The 18,422-nt window shown below is 47.7% G+C and overlaps 1 protein-coding gene across 3 annotated transcripts in view; it reads right to left on the bottom strand.

Annotated features, from left to right (window-relative positions):
* The window catches only part of LOC125465957 (CREB-regulated transcription coactivator 1-like), a 214,868-nt gene that overhangs the window by 57,776 nt on the left and 138,670 nt on the right, over nt 1-18,422 (bottom strand). The gene's annotated exons all lie outside the window — the stretch shown is intronic.

Below are 18,422 nucleotides of genomic sequence, written 5' to 3'. Positions count from 1 at the left end.
CTGTTGTGTAAGTATACTCACAACACTGTTAGAAAACATGTTCCAGAATTTTCACACACTGACAGTGAAGCAACGATGAAATTATTCCGAGTTAGGATGGAGTGTGACTTGGGAGGGAACTTACAGGTGGTGAAGTTCCCATGCTCTTATCCTTCTAGGTGGTAAGAGTTTGCAGGTGGTGGCAAAGGATCCTTGGTGAGTTGCTGCTGTGCTTCAAACTGAGGGCTCACACCGCTACTGATGTGCACTGATTGCGGAAGGACAGAATGTTCAAGGTGGTAGATAGGGTGCCAATCAAATAGCTATTTTATTTTGGATGATGTTGAGGTTTGAGCATTGTTACAGATTCACTCAATCACTCAAATGGAAAATATTTTACTATACTTCTGACTTGTATCTAGTAGCTGATGGAGTTTAGTGTGGTGGAGAGTTGCTGATTCAGTTGTTGGGGAAGGCCATTGCTGATAACTGATCATTACAGAATCTGCAGTCCTCAGGATAACATTTCTGCTATTTGACTTCATCTCTATGCTGGAATCTTAGCACTTGCTGCTTTTTTTTTGGGTCACCTCACAACCATAAGACAAAGAACAGAAATTAGTCCATTTGGCCCATCAAGTCTGCTCTGCCATTTAATCATGGCCGATAAGTCTCTTAGCCCCATTCTCCCGCTTTCTCGCCATAATCTTTGATCCCCTTAACAATCAAAAACCTATCTTTTGGAGTCTAAATATACTGATCTCCACCGCCTTCTGTGGCAATGAATTCCATAGATTCACCCTTCTCTGGCTGAAGAAGTTTCTCCTTATCTCCATTCTAAAGGGTCTTCACTATACTCTTAGGTTGCACCCTCAAGTCCTAGTCTCTTCTGCTAATGGAAACATCTTCCCAATATCCACTCTAGCTAGGCCTTCAATATTCTGCAAGATTCAATTAGATCCCCACCCCCATCCTTCGAAACTCCACCAAGTATAGGCCCAGAACCTACAAACATTTCAAATACAGTAAAGCCTTTCATTTCTGGGATCATTCTTGTGAACTTCCTCTGGATCTGCTCCACGGCCAGTACATCTGTCCCGAGGTACGGGGCCCAAAATTGCTCAAAATATTCTAAACATAGTCTGACTAGAGAATAATAAAGCTCTAGAAATACATCCCTGCTTTTATATTCTAGTCTTCTCGAAATAAATGCCAATATTGCATTTTCCTTCCTGACTACTGATTCAACCTGCAAGTTGACTTTTAGAGAATTCCAGACTAGGACTCTCAAGTGCCTTTGCACTTCAGATTTCTGAATTTTATCCCCATTTAGAAATTAGTCTATGCCTCTATTCTTCTTACCAAAGTGCATGACCTCACACTTTCCCACACTGTATTCCAGCTTCTCTGCTCCACACCCTGTCAGATTCTACTGTTGAATCAGGGACCTCTGCATTGCCTGAGCCACCATTCACAGTAAATATTAATGGGTGAAATGAGTTTTCTGACAGGATCAGGTTAACAGTCCCCATCAGGGAGTTCTGGCTGTCAAATACAGAGTGTCAGAGGTTCTGTTCACTCAGAGCTGGCTCTGAGGAAGTCAGACCAACATTAAGAATGAGGCACATGTAAATAAAGTGTGACCTGGTGGTGGGATATCAGTCTCAAGTGGAGACTGGGTGTAGTTACATTTTCTATTTTACCACTACTTTATAATAACTGTATGGTGAAAATAACCAAAAGTAGCATTGACAGCCCACAAGAGACACTGGAACAAAGGTCAAAACTTCAAAGAAAAAATATAAATTTTTAAATTAAAATGCCACCGCAGTGCCCCCAGTTCATGGAAGGCCTGAAGCATACAAGTGATCACCACATGATTCCCGTCAAAGAATTCCCTGGTGCAACCACAAAAGAGGCAGTCCAGTGCAAAAACACCTCATAGTCCATTGCAATATTGCAACCCATTTTGACTTCAAGACCATGACTCTGGGCTTAAGAGCTCCATTACCTACTAAGTGAACATGTTTTCTATGATACATTCAGAAATCAGTGGATATGTACTTCAAGATTGTTTTGTTTCTCTCCTGACAGTTGTATCATACTATTCATTGTGCATTCACTTGCAAGTAGTGGAAATCAAATTCAATTAATAAATTGAAATATGGATGTGAGTTTGCTCGCTGAGCTGGAAGGTTAGTTTTCAGATGTTTCGTCACCATTCCAGGTAACATCATCAGTGAGCCTCCGATGAAGCGCTGGTGTTATGTCCCGCTTTCTATTTATCTGTTCAGGTTTCCTTGGGTTGGTGATGTCATTTCCTGTTCTTTTTCTCAGAAGATGGTAGATTGGCTCCAAGTCAATGTGTTTGTTGATGGAGTTCCGGTTGGAGTGCCATGCTTCTAGGAATTCTCACGTGTGTCTCTGTTTGGCTTGTCCGAGGATGGATGTGTTGTCCCAATCAAAGTGGTGTCCTTCCTCATCTGATTTAAAGGATACTAGTGATAGTGGATCATGTCGTTTTGTGGCTAGTTGATGTTCATGTATCCTGGTGGCTAGCTTTCTGCCTGTTTGTCCAATGTAGTGTTTGTCACAGTTTGCAGCTAATGAACTTAAAAGACTCTATATAGACAACAAGCAAAACAAACGTCGTCTAAAAAATACTACATTGGACAAACTGGCAGAAAGCTAGCCACCAGGATACATGAACATCAACTAGTCACAAAACGACATGACCCACTATCACTAGTATCCTTACATACAGATGAGGAAGGACACCACTTTGATTGGGACAACACATCCATCCTAGGACAAGCCAAACAGAGACATGCACGAGAATTCCTAGAAGCATGGCATTCCAACCGGAACTCCATCAACAAACACATTGATTTGGAGTCAATCTACCATCCTCTGAGAAAAAGAACAGGAAATGACATCACTGATGCAGGAAATGACACCACCAACCTAAGGAAACCTGAACAGATAAATAGAAAGCAGGACATAACACCAGCGCTTTGACGGAGGCTCACTGATGATGTTACCTAGAATGGTGACAAAACATCTGGGAACAAACCTTCCAGCTCACATCTGGAACAAAATAAAGACCCACTCTTCTGTGGACCGAGAGGAGGAGAGCGCTGTGTTGAAGGTGGAAGGAGGACGTCGGGTTGGCTGTGCACCCTTGCAACCGGTGGATCTTAATGCTGGCTTCGGCCTAACGCTGGTTCAGGGAAGCAGCCAACCTGCAACCATGGCTGCGGCAAGTGCTCGTGCCCCAGGTCAGGGGGTCCGGAACAACATCCGTGTTTCCGTGAAGAAGGTGGATGAAGGTGCAGCTGTGGACCGCACCTTCTTCATGAAGAGGATCCTGTTGGGCTGTTGTGGGTTTGCTGCTGCGGACATTTACTGCCTGCAGGATTTCCCCAGAGGAGGTTTTTACGATGTAACCTTCCGGAGTGCCAAGCTTAGCGAGCGCTTCCTGGAGGTTTTCAAGGAGAAAGGAGGTGAGGGCCCCCTCTCTGTATTGACCGCTGTCCCGCTGTTCGTGATGCCAGCGCAGAGGAGCAGTATGGTGACTGTACACATGTACAACCCGCATGTGCCAGCCGTTGATGTCCTGATCTTCCTTGGAAGGTACCTGAAGGTGGAAGGGGACCTAACTGACGTCATGGACCCCTTTGGCATCTGGACCAGTAAGAGGCAAGTCAAGGTGACGCTGAGGATGGGTGCGGACGGGAACATTGTACACCCACTGTCCAGCTTCGCGATCGGCGGGAGCAAGGGCTACCTGACCTATGCAGGGCAACCTAAAGTCTGCCATGCCTGTGGTAGGTCAGGTCACGTGGCGGCCGACTGCAAAGCCACCATCTGCAGGAACTGAAGGGAGGAGGGACACCTTGCAAAGGATTGCCCACAAGATAAAAAGCTGCAACCTTTGCGGGGAAGCGGGCCACCTCTATCGGGCATGCCCGCAGCGGGGGACCACCTACGGTCAGGTCGCCGGCAGGGGCAATGCGGGGCCAGACCCCCTGGAGGAGAGGAAGGCACCAGGGCCCTGCAAGGACCCCACTAATGTGCAGGAGGGCCAGGTCGTGCAGGAGGGCCCAGCCCCGCAGGATGGGCCCGAGGCCAGCAAAGTGCCCCTACAGGCCCTGGAGGGCCCCCCCGGAACTTCCAGGTGGGAAGGAGGAAACAGCGCGTCCCCAGCCTGACCCAGCGCCGGACTCTCCTGCCTCCGTACCCCCGATGGGGGGATGTCACCCGGAAGGCGGCACGGACGGTTTCCTGAGCCCGGAGAGCGTCCAGCAGTTAGCCCGGGCAATGGGCATGAAGGGACAGATGGAGGGGCTGGACCCTGGACTTGGGGAGGGTACTGCGGTCACTGCCCACAATGGGGGTACGAGTTGCGAGCATTAACGTGCGCAGCGTCAAGTCCACCGCAAGATGTGTGTCCACGTTGGCCTACCTGACCACCATCAAGGCGGACCTCCCGTTTCTGCAGGAGTGCGGGATACTGCACCACAGCAGGTATGGGAAATGGTCTGGCGCCTGGACCTGTGGGCTTTCCATCTGGTTGGGGGGTAACGACTGTCGCTCCTCGGGCCTGGCTATTCTGCTGCGGGGGCGCAACTTCACCATCTCTCAAGTTCAGGAGGTGGTGGGGGGCGCCTCCTAGTGGCTGACGTCACCTACAGGAATGCTCCCCTGAGGCTGATCAACGTGTACGCCCCAGCGGTACGGAGTGAGCGGTTGGCCGTCCTGCAGCGGCTTCCACCCCTGCTGGCTACGTCCAGGCCGGTCATCCTAGGCGGAGACTTCAACTGCATCATCGATGCAGATGGAAGATCTGGCGTGGGAACAGCGGGTGGGGGAAGTCAACTGGACGTCACGTCCAGATTCCTGATGGGCACGGTGAAGGACGCCAAGCTGCTCGACGTCTTCAGCACCCCTGCAGACGGAGCGCAGCGGAACTACACCTGGTCACGGCCAGACGGGTCTATTCGCTCAAGGATAGACTTCCTGTTTGTGTCATGGGCGTTCTCAGTCAGGTCCACCGGCGTCGAGCCGGTGTTCTTCTCTGACCACTGCCTCCTGTTGGCCGACAGTCACTTACAGGACGATCAGCCGGCCGGCATGGGGACATGGACGCTCAACACGACTCTGTTGACCCCAGAGAACGTCGAGGAGCTTAAGAGGGAGTACGCCGGTCGGAGAACCGTGAAACCCCTCTGAGTCTCCGGGCGACTGGTGGGAGACAGTGAAGGAGAACATCAAGAGGTTCTTTGTCCTCAAGGGTGTTTGGAAGGCGAGAGAGAGGCGGCGAAAGCTGTCGCGACTCCAGAAAAGGGTGCAGAACCTGCTACTTCTGCAGTTGATGGGGGTCGATGTCACGAAGGACCTCCGCGAGGTGAGGGGCCAGCAAGCCTTGCTCTTCGCCGCGGAGGCCTCCAGGATAATCTTCCGGTCCAGGGTCCGCTCCGTGGAGCAGGACGAGACATGCTCGCGTTTCTTCTTTCAGAAGGTGCACAAAGAGAGCTCTGTGCTTAGCAGGCTGAAGGAGGATGACGGCTCGGTGACGTCGTCTTGGCCCGACATTTTGAGGATCAGCAGATCCTTCTATGCCGGACTGTACGACACGAAGCCCACGGACAGCATGGCCTCCGAGTCGTTCCTGTCATCTATCACGGAGGTCTTAGACGACGGCATGAGGGAGTGGCTGGACCGGCCGATATCCCTGGATGAGCTGACCAGAGCCCTCAAGTCCTTTGAGAGGAATAAGACTCCCGGGAGCGACGGCTTACCGGTCGAGCTGTATTCCGCTCTGTGGGACCTGGTCGGCCAGGACCTGCTGGAGATGTACGATAGTGCGCTTCGGGCAGGGGAAATGTGCAAGTCCATGAGGAAGGGCATCATCACCCTCATTTACAAGAGGAAGGGGGAGAGGGAAGAAATTAAGAATTGGCGTCCCATTTCACTTTTGAACGTGGACTACAAACTCCTGGCCAAGGTCATAGGCAACCGGGTCAGGTCTGTTCTGGAGTCGGTGATTCACCCTGACCAAACCTGTGCTGTACCGGGCAGGAAGATCGCTGTGAACCTCGCGCTTATCAGGGATATGACTGCCTACGTGCAGGACAGACGGGTGGACACCTGCCTCGTCAGCCTGGACCAGGAGAAGGCCTTCGACAGGGTCTCTCATGCTTACGTGAGGGACATCCTCTCCAAATTGGGGTTCGGGGAGGGTAACTGCAATTGGATCCGGCTGCTCTACACCAACATCGTTAGCACAGTCTCGATCAACCGGGTGGGAATCGGACAGTTTTCCCGTCAGATCTGGAGTCAGGCAGGGCTGCTCGCTCTCTCCTGCCTTGTTCGTGTGCTGCGTGGAGCCCTTTGCCGCATCCATCAGGGAGGACGTGAGCCTGAAGGGCGTGACTATCCCAGGCAGCGGAGGCCTTCAGGTCAAGACCTCCCTGTATGTGGACAACGTCGCCGTCTTCTGCGCCGATCGTCGGTCGGTGAGTAGGCTGTTGGACATCTGCAGCCAGTTTGAACTGGCCTCGGGTGCCTAAGTCAATGGGGGTAAGAGCGAGGTCACGTTCTTCGGGAACTGGGATGATCGCTCCTTCATCCCCTTCACCGTCAGGACAGACTACCTGAAGGTGCTGGGTGTTTGGTTCGGTGGAGCTGGGGCGTGCACTAAGCCTTGGGAGGAGCGTATCACCAAACTGAAGCAGAAGCTGGGCAATATAATATGTGAGGCTGGATGTCTTGGAATTCTCCAGCATCTGCAGTTCCCATTATCTCAGAAGCTGGGCAGGTGGATGCTCCGGTCCCTCTCCATCGCGGGTAAGAACCTGGTTGTCAGGTGTGAGGGACTTTCGGTACTGTTGTATGTGGCACAGGCCTGGCCTATTCCCTGCACCTGCGCTGCTGCGGTCACCCGGGCCATCTTCCACTTCATTTGGGGGTCGAGGATGGACTGGATCCGTAGGGACACCACGTACAAAGACCTGGAAAATGGGGGAAAGGGCGTACCGAACGCCACCCTCGCCCTGATGGCTACCTTTGTGTGCGGCTGCATCAAGCTGTGCGTAGATCCTCAGTACGCAAACACCAAGTCTCACTACTTACTGAGGTTCTACCTGTCCCCAGTGTTGCGAAAAATGGGCCTGGCCTCGTTGCCGCGGAACGCTTCGAGTCGTTGGACCGTCCCGTACCACCTGTCCTTCGTGGAGAAATTTATGAAAGGAAACACCTTTGACCACAAGGCTGTCAGGCAGTGGTCAGCACATAGTATCCTCGAGACCCTTCGGCAAAAGGAGAGGGTGGATCCCGTCGTGTGGTTCCCCACGCAGACTGCCAAAGTCGTTTGGCAGAATGCCTCATCGCCAGAACTTTCAAACAAGCTCACGGACATTGCTTGGCTGGCGGTGAGAGGGGCTCTGCCAGTGAGATCCTTTATGCATGTCCGGAATCTCTGCGCCACCGCACACTGCCCTCAAGGCGGCTGCGGCGGGGGACCAGACTGTCGATCATCTCCTTCTGGAGAGTGCCTACGCGCAGGAGGTCTGGAGGGGGATGCAGTGGTATTTGTCGAGGTTCGTCCCGGGCAGCTCCGTGACGCGGGACTCCGTGCTCTATGGGCTGTTTCCCAGGACGCACACACAGACCAACATCACCTGCGCTTGGAGAACCATCAATGCGGTGAAAGACCCTCTTTGGTCTGCCCGCAACTTGCTGGTCTGCCAGCTGAAAGAACTGACCCCGACCGAGTGTTGCAGGCTGGCGCACTCCAAGGTCCAGGACTACGTGCGGAGGGACGCGCTAAAGCTTGGGGCAGCCGCCGCCAAGGCGCGGTGGGGAAAGACCACCGTATGAAACCCCTTGTCCAGAATGGAAGCAAGGGCCCTATCTGGTAACTGGGCCCAGCTGGCGCCTTCCCCAACTGGTCAGGGGGTCAATTGGGACTGTGCGGGGTGACAACTGCCGGGGTATTTTCTTTGCTTTGTTTTTTTCTTCTTTGTTTTTTTTCCTTTAGTTGGTGTACGTACCCCCTGGGTAATCCAGAGCGGCTTGCATGACTGGGTAGGCGTAGAAATATGTTTTTTTTTGTACATCTTATGAAAAAAGTATATTTTTTCAAATAACAAAAAAGGTGACGAAACGTCTGAAAACTAACCTTCCAGCTCAGCGAGCAAACTCACATCCAGAACCTCAACTCGCTAAATCTGAAATATAATGATAGTTTCAGTAACGGACACCAGCTCTCAGAATGATCAGAAACTCTGACAATCCTGTTTATATCTATCAACCAGGTTAACAGCCCCAATCAGGGAACTTATTCTATGAGGGCCATATGACTGATCTCGTTATAATCACTATACCCTTCTAATCAAATATAGACTATTAAATTTAGCCTGACTGTGCATCAATCATTCAAAGCCACAATTTTTTTTTAAAACAACAGAACAATGTCTTCCAGGTTTCTGCAGCCAGAGAATGTTGGAAAATGTTGGTCAGAGCCTCTACTATTTTTATCCTCATTTCTGTAAGCAGTTTTGAAAACATTTCATCTGGCCTGGTTATTTATTTAAATTTCAAGGAATGCTCATCCTATAATGTTTCTACTTTGATTATGTTCATCTAATTTTTCACTCTTGCTCAACTATAACGTTTGCATATATTCTTTTTTTAAAAAATTATTCTTTTTGGAGGAGTGAGTGTTGTAGTTAGCCCAGGATTTTATTCCCATCTCTAACTGTCCTTGAATGGAGTGGCTTGCCAGGTCAGACCACGATCTGATGGCAGAACATTAGTGAACCAGTTTTTTAAAAAACATTTGACAATCATCTCATGATCACAATCTGAGTGCCAGATCCCATGATGGGATTTGGATACATGAGCACTAGCATAAGCCTTGGAGTTACTCGTCCAGTGATGCTACCAGCACATCACCATTTTTAGTCCTTTTAAAGAAGAGACATGTGAAGTATTCATTAAGAATCATGCCACATCTTCTGCCTTGACAACCAAGTTACAAGTTTTGTTCTCCAATGAGCCAGATGCTTTCTGCTGTTATCCCCTTAATATTTATGTATTTATAACAAATCACTTTGTATTTCTCTTTGATTTACTTGTCAAAACATTTCCATGCCTTCTTTGCATTTCTAATATTGTTTCTAATTTCACACCCGTACTTTCAACATCCCTCCAAGCTATCTATAGTGGTGAACTTTTAATATCTCCTATAGTGTCATACAGCACGAAAGCAAACCCTGCTGTCCAACTCATCTATGCCGACCAGGTTTCCCAAACTAGTCCCATTTGCCTGCATTTAGCTCATATCCTTCCTAACCATGTACCTGTCCAAATGACTTTTAAACGTTGTAACTGTAGCTTTCTCTACCACTTCCTCTAGAGGCTCGTTCCACCTATGAACCACTCTCTACATGTGAACGTTCCCCATCAGGTCCCTTTTAAATCCTTCCCCTCTCACCTTAAACCTATGCCCTCTAATTTTGGATTCCCCTACCCTGGGGAAAAGACCTGGGCTATTCACTTATCTATGCCCATCATGATTTTATAAACCTCAATAAGGTCCTCCCTCAGCCTTCTACGCTCCAGGGGGAAAAAATCCCAGTCTATCCTGCCTCTCCTCATAACTCAACCTTCCAGTCTCGGTAACATCTTTTGAATTCTTCTTTGTACCCTTTCCAGTTTAATAACATTCTTTGTACAATACGGCGACCAGAACTGTACGTATTACTCCAAATGTGGTCTCAGCAATGTCTTACACAGCTATAAGATGACATCCCAATACCGGCATTCAATGCTCTGACCAATGAAGGCAACAGTGTCAAACATCTTCTTCACCACCCTGTCTACCTGTGACACCACCTTCAAGAAACTATGTACCTGCACCCCTTGGACTCTCTGTTCAACAACACTCCCCAGGGTCCTGCCATTAACTGTAGAAATCCTATCCCGGTTTGTGTTACCAAGATGCAACACGTTGCACTTTTTCGAATTAAAGTCTATTGATCATTTCTTGGTCCACTGGTCCAGTTGATCAAGACTCCATTGTGCTCACAGATAACCTGCCCATGATACCATCAATTTAGGTGTCATCTGCAAACTTAGTAACCATGCCTCCTTTATTCTCATCCGAATCATTTAAAGAAATGACAAACAGTGGATCCTGTATCAATCTCTGAGACACGCCGCTGGTCACAGGCTTCCAGTCTGAACAACAACATTCTACCATCATGCCAATTTTATATTCAATTGGCTAGCTGTCCTTGGATCGCATGTGATATAACCTTACTAATGAGTCTACTATGTGATACCTCATCGAAGGCCTTGCTAAAGTCGATGTAGACAATGTCTACCACCCTGCCTTTAGTTATCTTCTCAGTCAGCTCTTCAAAAAAACTCAATTACGTTTGCGAGACACTATTTTCCACGCACAAAGCCATGTGGGCTATTCCTGACCAGTTCTTGCCTTTCGAAATGCATTTAGATCCTGTCTCTCAGAATTCCCTCCAACAACTTAGCCACCGATGATGTAAGGCTCACTAGTCTGGCTCTTTCTTGCAACCTTTTTCAAATTATGGCATATTTGAGTCTTTAGGGACCTCACCTGTGGCTGCTGATACAAATGTCTCCGCCAAGGTCCCTGTAATTTCTTCCCTATCTTCTGTTGTGAAGTTGGGTAGCGTACTTGTGAATTAGAAGGCAGAATGTTAGAATGTGTAAAAATAATGGGGCGGGTGGGGAAAACAGTGCATGGTCCTTTTCAGAGATGATGTGCTTTTCTAAATTTGGAGTGTGAAAATATGACTAAAAGCAGCTGCAGAGGCACAGACAGTTCTGAAATTGAAACATATGAATCAACTGGCTGCATGTTTGGTAACCTAGGCTTGTTTTGATGTTACGGCAACCAGCTTGTAAATCAGTCAATTAATGTAAACCATGCCCTAGATACCAAAACTCACTTAAATTTAAATCTGATGGTGTTGATATACTAGGATTGATCCTATAATAAGAGAATTGGCAGGCCATTACAGCTTTATAAGAAGAGGGTTTTTGAAAACCAGTGTGAAAACATGAACTGCCACTGGAAGAGTAAACTCTGGCCCTTACAGAAATCTCGAGCCTCTCTGCTTAATCACCATCTAAAAAGGTACCACGGCACTCTTAGTCACAATTCCTAACACAAGGAATTGATGCAGAAAGAATTCCTGACTAAAGAATAGTAGAAAAAGCAAGGAACATTCTGGACGATGCATCCTGACTGTAATTTCGACAGTCCAAGTTTCAATTTACTTTTCTTATTACGTCAGTTTATATTAATGGGAGTTTTACTTATTGGAACAGCATGCCATTAGGATTTTGTTCTGTTCGGGAATAGTTAGTAGTTAAGGGGAAATTATTCGGTTTGTTAGTAGGTCTGTTAATTTGTTCATTGTTAAGAGTTAGATAAATAAATTGTTACTTGTTCCTTCTAGAGTGAGTATCAGGGATTTCTTTCATTTAACCTCTCCTTTATAACCGATTGGGAGGTGAAAGGCAGGTTCTACCATTTTTTCCATTTCCTTCAGCAGATTACAACATGAGTCAAGCTTCTCTAGATGTTTTCTTTTAATTATCAGAGGGGTTCAACTTCCGCTCCGTAACCTTCCCGAAACGTCCTGGGATACACTTGATCAGGTCCTACGATTAATCTACCATATGCATTTAAGACCCTCCGCTGACAGAATTTGTTTCCAGAGTTTCCTAACTCCTAAGTCTTTCTCCGTGGTAACATAGATTGATTGGAGAGGTGGGGAGATAAATGGCAGATGGAGTTCAATCAGGCAAATGCGAGGTGATGCATTTTGGAAGATCCAATTCATGAGCAAACTATACAGTAAATGGAAAAGTCCTGGAGAAAACTAATGTTCAGAGAGATCTGGGTGTTCAGGTCCATTGTTCCCTAATGGTGGCAACGCAGGTCAGTAGAGTGGTCAAGAAGGCATATGGCATGCTTTCCTTCATCGGACAGGGTATTGAGTACAAGAGTTGGCAGGTCATGTTACAGTTGTATAAGGCTTCGGTTCAGCCACGTTTAGAGTACTGTGTACAGTTCTGGTCACCACATTACCAAAAGGATGTGGATGCTTTGGAGAGGGTGCAGAGGAAGTTCACCAGGATGTTGCCTGGTATGGAGGGTGCTGGCTATGCAGAAAGGTCGAGTAGATTAGGATTATTTTCATTAGAAAGACAGAGATTGAGGGGGGACCTGATTGAGGGCTACAAAGTCATGAGGGGTATAGACAAGGTGGATAGCAAGAAGCTTTTCCCCCAGAGTGGGGGACTTAATTACTAGGGGTCATGAGTTCAAAGTGAGAGAAGGAAAGTTTAAGGGAGATATGCGTGGGATGTTCTTTACACAGAGGGTGGTGGGTGCCTGAAACACATTGCCAGTGGAGGTGGTAGACGCAGGCACAATAGTGTCTTTTAAGATGTATCTGGGCAGGTACATGGATGGGCAGAGAGCAAAGGGAAACAGACCCTTAGAAAATAGGTGACAGGTTTAGACGGAGGATCTCGATCAGCGCAGGCTTGGAGGGCCTGTTCCTGTGCCGTAATTTTCTTTGTTCTCTTTGTAAATACTAAGCAAAATATTTATTCAGGATCTCACCCACCTGCTGTGGTTCCCACGCAGCAGCTTTGTTGATCTTTAAGGAGCCTTATTCTCTCCCTAGTTACTCTTTTGTTCTTAATATATTTGCAGAATCTTTTTGGATTTTCATTTACTCTATCTGCCAAAGCTATCTCGCGTCCCCTTTTTGATCTCTTGATTTCCCGCTTAAATGTACTCCTATACCTGCTATACTCAAATGATTCACTTGCTCCCAAATGTCTAGACCTCATATATGCCTCCTCCTTTTTCTTGACCAGAGCCTCAATATCTGTGGTTATCCAGTGTACTTTACTCCTGTCAGCCTTCCCCTTCACAAAAACAGGAATGTGCTGGCCTTGGACTATTGTTAACTCAGTGTTGGAAGCTTCCCACTTGTCAGACATTCCGTTACCTGTGAACAGTGTCTTCCAATTAATTTTTGGAAGTTTCTGTCTAATACTATCCTTCACTACCTGGCTATATCTACTGGTAGTCATCCATCTACCTAACTGAACCTGAAGTTTCAGCATCTAATGCTTGCATCCACTTGTCAAAGGTATTTTGCTTAAGCCTTTCAAATTCAACGTTGGCATGCCCAAGCTGTTTCCTTAAATTCCAGAACCTTCGTCCAAACGCTTCACTCATATCTCAGCCAATATATTTTTTAAACAGTTATGATCTTGAGAAACCATCTTTGACAGTGAAGCATAAATTTCCTGTCCTTTACCTGCTAACTGACTCTGCTTGAGCAGTTTTCAGTCTTCTCTTGTCCAAATCATTTGTCTTGTTATTTTCTCAAATGACATGAAGAATGTCATCACATCCTTTTCCTCAAATTTTAGTAGGGCTGCACATTTAAAATAACCTTACACGACTTTAGATAATGACTCTGATTCTCCTCATCAAGCATCTTAAGTCTTCTGTTTTAAATGCCGCATTTTAAGCCTACATTCCCTCACCCTAACCGTAACCTTTTCTTCTCATAGTAATGGTAAATCCGGTTTTCTCATTGTCATTTCCCTTTCTTTGTCTTTTTCGGTTCTTTGGAATTCCTTTTCACCACTCCTTCCCACTCAAGCTACTTTAATTATCAAGTCATAGAGTTATACAGCACAGAAACAGATCCTTCAGTCCAACTCGTCTGCACCAGCCAGACACTGCAATCCAACCTAGTCCTTTTTGTTAGTATTTGACCATATCCTCCTATACTCTTCCTATTTATAGATCTATCCAGATGCCTTTTCAATGTTATAACTGTACCAGCCTTCACCACTTTCTCTAACAGATCATTCCATATACACACTACCCTCTGTGTGGAAAAAGTTACCCCTTAGGTCCTTTTCAAATCTGTCCCCTCTCACTTAGAATGTCCAAATTACCTGTTTGACAGACTCAGGTCAACAGAAACATTGGATTAGGTTTCTACACTTAATACAAACTATCATTATTACAAATAGATAAGATTCTAACCATTCTCCTACACAAACAAAGAAACTAGCAGCAGGAATAGGCCATTCAGCCCTTCAACCTGTTCTTCCATTCAACATGATCATGGCTGATCATCCAATTCAATATCTTGTTTCTGCTTTTATCCCCCAAACATTTTGATCCCTTTAGCCCTGGCAACTATATCAAACTCCTTGAAAATATTCAATGCTCTGGCCTCAACTGCTTTCTGTGGCAGAGAATTCCACAGGTTCACAACTCTCTGGGTAAAGAACATTCTGCTCACCTCAGACCTAAGGGGCCGACCTCACATCCTTGAACAATGACTCCAGTTACAGACCCCATGGTCACTGGGAACATCGTTCCTGCATTTACCTGGTAGAATTCTTATGAGTTTTTAAAAGAGATCCCACCTCATTCTTCTAAACGCCAGTGAATATAATCCAAAACAATTCAGTCTCTTTTCATATGTCAGCCTGTCATCCCAGGAATCAGTTAGGTAAACTTTTTATGCACGACATCTATAGTCAGAACATGCTTCCTTAGATAAGCAGGTCAAAACTGCACACAATACTCCAGGTGTGGTCTCACCCAGGCCCTGTATAATTGCAGCAAGACTTCCTGCTCCTTCACATGAACTTTCTCGCTCTGAAGGCCAATGTACTATGTTGCTTAGCTACCATCAGTTCTGAGGAAGGGTCACACAATCAGAAATGTCAACACAGATTGTCGCCACAGATGCTGCCAGACCTGCTGAGCTTTTCCATGAATCAATTTTTGTTTCTGATTTACAGCAACTGCAGTTCTTTTGGTTTTTAATTTCATAACATGTGCCTTCTTCGTTGAGCACTGCACCTGCATGCTTACTTTCAATGGCTGGTGTACAAGCTCTCACTGCACCTCCCCCTTGCCCGATCTGTCACCATAGAGATGGTAATTTGCTGTTTTGCTACCAAAGTGGATAACCCATCCCACAATTATCCATGTTACACTTTATTACCACACATTTGCCCACTCACTCAACTTGTTCAAATCACACTGAAGCATCTGCGATCATCCTCACAGCTCATCCTGCCACACAGCTTTGTGCCATTTTTAAATGTATAGAGATGTTACATTAATTCCCACATCTAAATCATTTATATTGTGATTAGTTGGAGTTCAAGCACCGATCTCTGTGGTATCTAATTAGTCACTCCCACTCAGAAAATGGTTTGTTTACTCCTACACTTTGCTGATTGTCTGCCAAACAATTCTGTTTCAAGCCAGTACACTAGCCCCAAACCCATGCACTTTCAATTTTATATGCTAAGCCCTTATGTATGCAGACAGACACTGAAAAACAAAAAAAAATTAGCGTTATGCATGGAGGTGGAGAAACAAAACACCAGGGAAATGAATCAATGCCACAGCCCCCAGAATTTGAGAGTGTTCATTTTGTTTCCCCGAATCATCCAGTTCTCATCATTTTTTCCCTTCAGGTTGTTTCATTTCTAAACAAGAAGTCATAGAAACCATAGAAATGATACAGTGCAGATGGGGCCTTTTCATACATTTTGTCCATGCTAACTCAAAGACACCCAGATGCCGTTTCCAAACCCATCTTCCTGCACATTGCCCATATTCCTGCAGCGCTTGAGGTGCAAAGCCAGGTACTTTTTAAAAAAAAAGGATTTATCACCACCAACTCACACAGTGAATTCCAGACACCCACCACGCTCTGTGTAAAAATATCTCCTTTTAATCCTTCTGTCACTTAGTTCGAATCTATGACCTCTAGTTTTTGAACTCTTTGCAAAGGGAAACGTATTTCCTGTCTTCTCTAACTCTATCTGTCACAACTTCATACACCTTAATGTCACCCCTCAGCCTTCTTTGTTCCAAGGAAAACAACCCCAATTTCTACTCATAGCTACAATTCTCCAGCCCTGACGACATTCTTGTAAATCTTCTCTGCATACTCTCCAGAGCAAGTACGCTAGTCATTTAATGTGGTGATCAGAATTGTTCCAGTTGTGGCCTCACCAGTGTCAAGTACAGTTTCATCATTATATCCCTACTTTTGTATTATATACCCCTGCCAATGAAGGAGAGCATTCCATATGCCTCCGTTACAACTTTACTTACCTGTACTGTTACCTTTAGGGATGTGTACATTTGTACACCAAGAACTCTCACATCAGCTACTCCTCTCAGCACGTTACTGTTTACTGAGTATTCCCTCTTACTGTTTGACCTCCTTAAACATATTACATCACACTTCTCAGAGTTGAACTCCATCAGCCTCTTTCATGCCCACTCCACCAATCCATCCGTGTCCACAACAGGTCCATGCCTTTGGAAGTTGACATTTTATCCAATCTCTCAGGATTGGCTGTAACAATTTGTCCATGTCCGCAGTATGAGTAACTGGCCTATAACTGTTTGGCATTTCCTTTGTATTCCTTTTAAGCAACGGAACCACACTTGCATTTCCTCCAGTCCTCTAGCATCTCCTCTGTGTCTCGTGAAGATTGGAAAATAATCCTCAGAACATGTGTTATTGCATCTCTGACCTCCTTCAGCTTCCTAGAAAACAATCCATCTCACCTGATGACTTATCAACTTTCAAGAATTCCAAATCCTCTGACACCTCCTCTTTCATTATGATTATTTTGTCCAATATTTCACACTGCTTCTCCTGGACTACTATACCCACATCATCCCTTTTCTTTGTGAATATAGAAACAAAAAAACATTTAAAATTCTTCTCATAAGCTTTGCATTTTCACACAAATTCCATTCTTTATTTGTGATAAGTCTCACTTTTTCCTAAACGACACTTTTGCTCTTTATATACTGGTAAAATATCACAGGATTTTCCTTTCCCTTGATTGCTAATATTTAGTCATGCCTTCTCTTTGATTTCCTTATTTTGTTTTTACTTGAACCCTGTACTTTCTATATTCCTTTCGGCTATCTCCAGTCCTGGGTTTTTGTTGACTATCTTCAGCTTCCTTTTTCTGTTCAATCACCTTTGCAGTAGATCATCAGACTGGTTCACAATATCTTTGACTTAGTGAGAGAGGGGGAGGGGGGGTGAGAGAGAGAGAGAGAGAGAGAGGGAGCGAGGGAGCGAGGGAGCGAGGGAGCGAGGGAGAGAGGGAGCGAGGGAGAGAGGGAGCGAGGGAGAGAGGGAGCGAGGGAGAGAGGGAGAGAGGGAGCGGGGGGAGCGAGGGAGAGAGGCGCGAGAGCGCGGTGGGGGAAGAGAGCGAGAGCGCGGTGGGGGAAGAGAGCGAGAGCGCGGTGGGGGAAGAGAGCGAGAGCGCGGTGGGGGAAGAGAGCGAGAGCGCGGTGGGGGAAGAGAGCGAGAGCGCGTGGGGGAAGAGAGCGAGAGCGCGGTGGGGGAAGAGAGCGAGAGCGCGGTGGGGGAAGAGAGCGAGAGCGCGGTGGGGGAAGAGAGCGAGAGCGCGGTGGGGGAAGAGAGCGAGAGCGCGGTGGGGGAAGAGAGCGAGAGCGCGGTGGGGGGAAGAGAGCGAGAGCGCGGTGGGGGAAGAGAGCGAGAGCGCGGTGGGGGAAGAGAGCGAGAGCGCGGTGGGGGAAGAGAGCGAGAGCGCGGTGGGGGAAGAGAGCGAGAGCGCGGTGGGGGAAGAGAGCGAGAGCGCGGTGGGGGAAGAGAGCGAGAGAGCGCGGTGGGGGAAGAGAGCGAGAGCGCGGTGGGGGAAGAGAGCGAGAGCGCGGTGGGGGAAGAGAGCGAGAGCGCGGGTGGGGGAAGAGAGCGAGAGCGCGGTGGGGGAAGAGAGCGAGAGCGCGGTGGGGGAAGAGAGCGAGAGCGCGGTGGGGGAAGAGAGCGAGAGCGCGGTGGGGGAAGAGAGCGAGAGCGCGGTGGGGGAAGAGAGCGAGAGCGCGGTGGGGGAAGAGAGCGAGAGCGCGGTGGGGGAAGAGAGCGAGAGCGCGGTGGGGGAAGAGAGCGAGAGCGCGGTGGGGGAAGAGAGCGAGAGCGCGGTGGGGGAAGAGAGCGAGAGAGCGCGGTGGGGGAAGAGAGCGAGAGCGCGGTGGGGGAAGAGAGCGAGAGCGCGGTGGGGGAAGAGAGCGAGAGCGCGGTGGGGGAAGAGAGCGAGAGCGCGGTGGGGGAAGAGAGCGAGAGCGCGGTGGGGGAAGAGAGCGAGAGCGCGGTGGGGGAAGAGAGCGAGAGCGCGGTGGGGGAAGAGAGCGAGAGCGCGGTGGGGGGAAGAGAGCGAGAGCGCGGTGGGGGAAGAGAGCGAGAGCGCGGTGGGGGAAGAGAGCGAGAGCGCGGTGGGGGAAGAGAGCGAGAGCGCGGTGGGGGAAGAGAGCGAGAGCGCGGTGGGGG

Source organism: Stegostoma tigrinum, chromosome 30 (assembly GCF_030684315.1).
Source record: "Stegostoma tigrinum isolate sSteTig4 chromosome 30, sSteTig4.hap1, whole genome shotgun sequence".
Taxonomy (NCBI): domain Eukaryota; kingdom Metazoa; phylum Chordata; class Chondrichthyes; order Orectolobiformes; family Stegostomatidae; genus Stegostoma; species Stegostoma tigrinum.
This window is presented reverse-complemented; position numbering and strand designations above follow the sequence as displayed.